Source organism: Trichosurus vulpecula, chromosome 9 (genome assembly GCF_011100635.1).
Source record: "Trichosurus vulpecula isolate mTriVul1 chromosome 9, mTriVul1.pri, whole genome shotgun sequence".
NCBI lineage: Eukaryota > Metazoa > Chordata > Mammalia > Diprotodontia > Phalangeridae > Trichosurus > Trichosurus vulpecula.
In genome coordinates this window covers 68,621,155-68,629,113 of record NC_050581.1, presented here as the reverse complement: position 1 = coordinate 68,629,113, position 7,959 = coordinate 68,621,155, and the positions used below count along the sequence as shown (strand labels likewise).

General features: G+C 37.4%; 1 pseudogene; it reads right to left on the bottom strand.

The window, feature by feature from the left end:
* Window positions 1-2,303: 2,303 nt before the first annotated feature.
* On the bottom strand, window positions 2,304-2,774 carry LOC118831912 (annotated as a pseudogene).
* Between the last annotated feature and the right edge of the window lie 5,185 nt (window positions 2,775-7,959).

Sequence of the window (7,959 nt, the reverse complement as noted above, 5' to 3'; positions counted from 1 at the left end):
TCATAACGTTAATGATTTCATATTTAAACTATGTCCCTTCTCAGTCTTCATCTTTTTAGCCTCCACTAATATAGAAGATCCTGCATTTATTTCTCTCCTAAGTCTAGTCACTTTTCTCTGTACTTTGTCCTTTTTGAGGCACACTAACTAAAATGGTACATGCCCTGGGCCCACTGAAATTTTACAAACTCTAAGGAAGAAGTAGGTCTTTCCCTTGAATTGTTCAGACTGTTTGAAATCCCTGCACAAAAATCTAGTAAACTCACCAATAGAATCTTCTATTTTACTTATTTAGAGAAAATCTAAGGGTATCTATGAAGGATGGTGAAATAGAGATAATGGAGGACTCAACCTTCATTTTTCACATGAGCAGGGGTTTTAAGTTACCACTTTCTGAAATAATGACTTCCTCTTTCCATTTCATCTTTTCCTATGTATAGGCACAATGATAGACAGCATGTCATAGTGGACAGAAGGCTGTCTTCTAAGTCAGGAATAGTTGGGGTCAAGCACCATATCAGACAGATACTGGGTAATCCTAGACAAGTAACTTTACCTCTCAGTGGCAAGAACCAAACCTGTGATCTCATAATCTCATTGGTATAGGGAGCTCCCAGGTTAGGAAACTTCTACCAATGATCTCCTACCTCACCTCAAAAAAGCCCCCCCCCCTTTTTAACACCAATATTCTCTCACCAATGTCATGCAGCAGAAAATTTGGGCACAACTTGATCTTAAAAAGAATCAAACTTGCCAGAGGCAGCCCAGCATGTTACAAAAAACACGTGGGCTCTGGAGTCTGAGATTGACTTCTAATAGCAGTTGGACTTTTGTGTCTTTGGGCACATCACTACCTTACTGGGCCTTAATTTTTTTATCTTTCTTTAAATAAAGGGGTTTGCTCTAGATAGAATCTAAGATCTATTCCAGCTCTATATTTATTATCCCGAGAGTTCGAGGAGAAGGGTGTGAAAGGTATACATAAAAGTGTAGCACAGCACTACTAATGCTGATGCTGCTATTACTACCACTATAATTACCACCACCACTACCACCACCACCACCACCACTAGCACTATCAGCACTACCACCACCACTACCATTACCACCACCACCACCACCACTACTACCACCACCACCAGTAGCACTACCACCACTACCACTACCACTACTGGTATCACTACCACTATCTCATCATCATGATCATTGCTGATTTTTTAAAGAACTTTAAAAACTGAAGTACCTTAATTCACAGTTAGAAGAAAGGACTTAAAGCAAAGGTATCAGACACAAGGACAACAGGTTACTTTGTGGCTGCAATACTCCTGAGTACAGCCGAAACCAGATTAAAAAATAATTGGGAAAAATTTAACCACATAAATAAAAATACAATAGGACATAATGTTAGTATGTCAAAACGCAGCCTGCCGGTGACCTTGTGCATGGTTTGGTCGTCCCTGTTTCTTTTGAGTTTAACATTATTGCCATCCCTGAGCACATATAGAAGTTCAAGAGCATGTGAACTAATCATAGAGTGAGATTAAGGGATAAATAGACAGATAAGCAAAGTGCTACAATGAGACCTGGGAAACATTTCTATTTCAATATTGTTGTTAATAGCTAACATTTATATAGTGCATTAAAGCTTTCAAAGAATCTTACAAATATCTCATTTTTGCTTTCAAAACAATTCTGAGAGATATGTGCTAGATTTATTCCCATTTTACAGAGGAAGAAACTGGCTAGTAAATATCAGAGGCTAGATTGTAACTCAAGTCTTTTAATGGAGACCCCAGAGCTCACTCTATCCACAGCACCACCTCACTACTAAGCTAGCTAGATCTAAAGGAATTCCTCTAAACCATAAAGAAGATCCTCTGTTGAAACCCTACGGAAAGACATGCACAAAAGTGTTTCTCACAGGGTGAGGAGTGGAAGGATGGCAATTTGAGTAGGTGAAGGGATGAATTCAGGGATACAATAAAAAGAATCAGCATTCTTCAAGTTCCTTAAACAAAGGAAAATTTCGAAATATAAAGTGTTTTTGTTATTTGACAATTTTGCTGTTGAATGCAACCTAAAAAGGAAGTGACTCAGAGAAGGTGTTTTAATAAGGTATTCACCACAATTCACCCAGGGTCAACAACTGTCCAGGACTATATGTAGATGATTCTAGGTTATCTTCTTATCATAATATTTCAATAGTTAGATCAAAGGCCAACCAGGAATGGGATTGGGCTATATATTTTTTTTTATACCGGAAAACTTTTTATTGTAGGTGGAGTAGGACAGCTGGACACAGTTTAGATGATTCCAATTTTGTTGGCAACATCTAAAGCATCGTAGTCTGGAGCAAGTCGGACATAGGCCTTCTTCTCTCCATCAGGCCGGATCAGTGTGTTGACCTTGGCCACATCGATGTCATACAGCTTCTTTACCACCTGCTTTATCTGATGCTTGTTGGCTTTGACGTCCACAATGAAGACCAGGGTGTTGTTGTCATCAATCTTCTTCATAGCAGACTCAGTGGGCAAGGGGAACTTAATGATGGCATAGTGATCCAGCTTGTTTCTCCGAGGGGCACTTTTCCGAGGGTATTTGGGCTGCCTTCGAAGTCTTAGTGTCTTGGGTCGCTGAAAGGTGGGGGATGTTCGGATCTTCTTCTTTTTGTGGCTGTGGACACCCTTCAACACCGCCTTCTTGGCCTTCTAGGCCTTGGACTTGGCCTCTGTCTTGGGGGGGACAACGGCTTCCTTCTTCGCCTTTGGCACCATCTTGGGGGAAAGGGCGGGCTATGTTTTGAAAAGGATTTTATTATGGAAAAAAGGCACACAACCTTTGTTTTCTATACACAGACCATCACATGGCTTGCCTAATGTGTCCTGTGTCCACAGCCACAAGGGGGCATGGGCAAATGGGGAAATTTTGCATATAAATCAGACCAAAACAACACTTTTACCAAAAAAAAAATCTAGACAATAGATGCAAAAATAGTGTATTTCTTTCTTGATTATTTTTGTAAATGCACCAGTTCCCCTTGTCATTTTGGACATTTCAAGAAAGCCAAAGGACAGATCAAACAGCCTTTCTAGTGTGGGCTGAGTTGTACAATTTATCTCACTGAAATGCAGAAGAAAGTATTCTCCACAAAACATTTTAAATATCATAGAAAAGCAAAATTGCAGAAGAGAAAAGTTGTAGCTACCATGAGTCTTAGGTTTTTACAATCATTTTTTCATTCAATAGTTTTCCAAAAGAAATAAGGCTTATTGTGAATAATAACTTTTTTTTTTCCTTCCTAGTGAAAAGATGTCCTAGTCATTATTATCAAGGTCAGGTCTATTCAAGCAAGGTAAAATGACAACTTTAAGGAATAATTTAGAAAATATGGATAAAATTATTCCTTGACCTTGTTTTAAAATACTGAAGTAATTTTCTTTATAAACATTGTTTTAATATGACTGATAAATACAAATTAATACAACAGTAAGCATTCCTCCCCCAAATTAAAAAGCAACAAAGCCTATACCTGTTGATTTTGTAATGGCATTAAAGATAGAATATTGTGCTCCCTTATTTTAACAAGGTAATACCACCATCATCCATTGTCTTTAACTTGAGTTTTGTTACCATTTAAATTGTCTTCATGTATATAGTTGTAGCCAGTGTGTGCATTGTTCTTTTGGCTCTCCTTTCTTTAATCTGTATCACATTGTACAAGTTTTCCCATAATTCTTTGAATTTGTCACATTTGTCATTCCTATTGCGTAATAATATTCCATTACATTAATGTAGTGAAATTTATTCAGTCATTTTCCAATTGTTGGGCATATAGTTCATTTATAACATTTTGCTGATACAAAGAGTGCTGCTATGAATATTTTGTATAGCTAAGACTTTTTTATTTTTCCATCTATAAGCTCCTTAGAGTACAAATTTGACAGTCTTATTTTTTGGTCAAAGAATATAAACAATTCTGTAATTTAAAAAAAATTATGAGTCAATATTTCTTTCTACAATAGTTTGGCCAATTCCAAACTCTACCTATAACAAATTCAGGAAACATCCAGATAATTGAGGTAGAATTATTTTTAAAAATATATAATTACTTTGTTTTATAAATGCTTTAATTTTTACTAGTAAGTAAATAACCTGAAAATATCTTCTCACTGAATAAAAAGCTTTTTCCTTGCATATAGATTAATAAGGTGTAACAAATAATCTGCTTAAAATAAGGTACATGTATATTTATGCATGTGTGTATGTATATACACACACATACATATATAAATACATACATATATATATATATATATATATATATATATATATATATATATATATATATATATATATATCCAAATTTGTATATATGATGAGAAGGGGAACAATAGCTCTCCTAACCAGCTTACACAATCCTGTTGTATGAACATCTCTCTTGGTCAATCTAGAAGATTCTGACCATCTATCTGTCTCAGGGACCAAAAAAAGTTCAAGAGAAAGAAACAGAGGAATTGAATCAGAAAGTCTGAGGATACATGTCTTTTAGGGATCTGTCCAAAGATACTGGTGTTATCCAGGCTACATGGTTGTCCCTTTCTGAAGCTCTTAGATCCACCAAGAGCTTTACCTCCGTGTCTTGCCTCCTGTTCCCATTTGCCTTCTAACTGACTTTCTCGATGTCAATTACTATTGATACCAGCCATTAATCCCAACAAAAATCTGAACTGGCCTAAATTGAAGGCCCTATGAAAACTGTATCATCAGGCTCATTGTAACTTGACATAGATTATCACCTGCGCCTGCTACCTGGCTTGTCTAAGGTATGGAGTAGTAGCCTGGTTCTTGAGATAGTGTTTTGAGACCCAAGTGTGAATGCATAAAATAAAATAGCATGTTGTTTTGTTTGCATTGTATTGCCAACAAACAGCTGAATTGATCCCTTAGTGATTCTAGTGAAATGTTGCTTGACTCAATCTCCTATTTGATAGAGTCTACTGATTCAACCCAAGAACATTCATCGTAGAGCTGTAAGAGTCAGATTACTACACCAAGTTCTAGTGGTGCAATTCATTACAATACAATATACACATATAAAGAGATTACAGTGGAAGAATAGTGATTTAGGTGCTTGGAGATACAAAAAGAAAATTGGATAAAAGGTAATCCCTGACCTCAAGAAGCTAAAGACCCAGTAAGGAGAGGTTGTTGTAGTTCAGTCATTCCAGTTGTGTCCAGCTCTTCATGACTCCATTTGAGGTTTTCTTGAAAAAGATACTGGCATGGCTTGCCATTTCCTTCTCCAGCTTATTTTATAGATGAAAAACTGAGGCAAACAGGTTTAAGTGAATTTCCCAGGTTCACACAGCTACTGAATGTCTAAGGCCCAGATTTAAACTCAAGGGTTCCTGACTCCAGACCTGGTGCTGTATCCCCTGTGTCACTGTGTCACCCAGCAGGGAGATAGTTTTATAATAAATAAGATCATATGATAAGTGAAAATGAGATTTATAAAATTAAAATCTACATGAGGTCTAAATTGTAGATGCAAAATGGGAGAATCAAGGAAGGCTTCATAAAGGAGGTAGCAATTAAGTTGGGCTTTTAAGGATAGATAGAAAGTCAACAATTAAAGTGGAATGAGTATCATGAATAAGGAACAAAGTATGAACTAAGATTTGGAGGTATAGGTGAACAACGTATGTCTGGAGGGCAGAGAATAGTCTGCTGAGACTTGATCATAATGTACTTTGAGAGGGATAATATGAGATAAGGCTAGAAGTATAGGGTAGCACAATATTGTATGGACCTTGAATGTCAGTCAGGGAAGGCTGAACTGTATTTCTTGGCAATAGAGAACTCACCTGAATATTTTTGAACTCAGGCATTGCAGGGCCAGATTATCAGAGCGTTGGACTTAGAGTTAGGAAGACCTGAATTTGAATCCTGACTCAGACACTTAGGAGCTATGTGATCCCAGGCAAGCGACATCACTTTTCTCACCCCCTAGGTTTCTCCTCTATAAAATAGAAGTGGGGTGGGATGGTTACGATAACATCTAATTCACTGATGCATTATTGTGAGGATTACATGAGAGACCATGCAAATTGCTTTGCATACATTGAAATACTATATATGTGCTGGTTATTATTAAGTATAAAATTGTTATAATCATTGGTATTAATAATGTTATCATTAATTGTCATTTACATTCATTCTGAGGCAACTTGGGCTCAAATAGTGGCCAAGTAGGGATTGGTTGGGGACCAGAGTGATTTAGATTTAAGGCTGGTCTTTAAGAGAAAACAAAATGAAAATAAGAAAAAAAGTTTCAGAGATTAAAATTTACATTCCGTTTAGACAGAGCACTCACAAGCAGGGGTGTGATACTATATATGGAAAGAGAAGAAAGAATGAAAGAAAGAAAGAAAGAAAGAAGAAAGGAAGGAAGAAAGAAAGAAAGAAAGAAAGAAAGAAAGAAAGAAAGAAAGAGAGAAAGAAAGAAAGGAAGGAAGGCAGAAAGAAAAAACAAAGGATGGAAGGAAGAAATGAAGGAAAGAAGGAAGGAAGGAAGGAAAAAGGAAGGAAAGAGGAAAGGAGGGAAGAAAGGAAGAAAAAAGGAAGAAAGAAAGGAAGGAAAGAAGGAAGGGAAAAGGAAGGAAGAAAGGAAGGAAGGAGGGAAGAAAGGAGGGAGGGAAGGAAGCAAGGAATGAAAGAAAGAACAAAGCAAGAAAGGAAGGGAGAAAGGGAGGACGGAAGGGAGGAAGGATGAAAAAGAAAAAGAAAGGAAAAATTATTGCCCAGCTGAAGTTTGGTCTCTAGTGGGCAGCTCCTTCTCTCCTCTCTGAGGTTGCTGTTTGTCCTTCCTTGTTGAAGAAGACCATGATATCAGGGAGGTGATGCCATGACATGCAAGTGAATTGAAGTTAAGTGAGGGAGGGCTGTCCAAAGTCACCAGCCTCACTCACTCCTCCAGAGCAATTTTTGCCTTGTTTTATTAAGCCTTAATCACCGAATGGCCACTGCCTCAGTAAAACTGAGACCTGTTAAAAACCTTAGCTTGAAAATACCAAGGTACCCCACTGAATCCCAGGCCATCTCCATATCTGGCCACTGGACCCATGTGGCCACAGAGGAGAAAGTGAGGCTTGTGACTTTGCACAGCCGTCCCTCACTTAAATCCAATTCACTTGCATGTTATGCCATCACCTCCCTCATATCATAGTCCTCTTCAACAACAAAGGATAAGCAACAAGCATTATTATTAATATTAATGATAATAATAATAAAGATTAACCTGACAGTGGTATTAAGGTTGATCTGGAAAAAGAGTGGAAATAGTAAGACTTGCTAAAATTCTATTTAAATAGTGCAGAAGAGTTGTAATAAAGGCCTTTATTGCAGTCGGTTGGCCATGATTGAGGGTAGAGAGTAGGTTTGGTATGAATAAAAGACCTGGAAAGATATCAGTTAGAGGGTAAAGGTTAGAGGGTAAAGGTTAGAGGGTAAAATTTCAAACAATGAGTGTGATTACCCTTCTTCCTGGCCCTATGAATCAGGGACAAAGGAAGGTACGACCTTGATTGGAAAGGGTTGCAAGAAATGTGTCATCTTTTTGGGGAAAGATGAATTTTTGTCAGATTTAGGAGTTAGGAAGCATATTTGTTTAAAAAGAAAAAGCTTGAGTATATAAGGATGTTTCTTGAGAACAGAGCATGTAGCCAAATGTCAAAATGGTATGTGTTAGGCAATGGGTTAACATGGCTGAACTAGGTTTGGGGAGAAATCAAGCTACTTAGAATGAGAAGAGGGTAGTGTGGGCCAATATACTTCTTGCACACAAGGTGGTAAGGAATAGATAACTGTGATTCAGGAGCCAGTGTACTAAGAGGTAGATAGATCCCTCATTGGGTGAACTGAATTAATCCACCTTGAGTTCCAAATATTATTTCAAGTGTT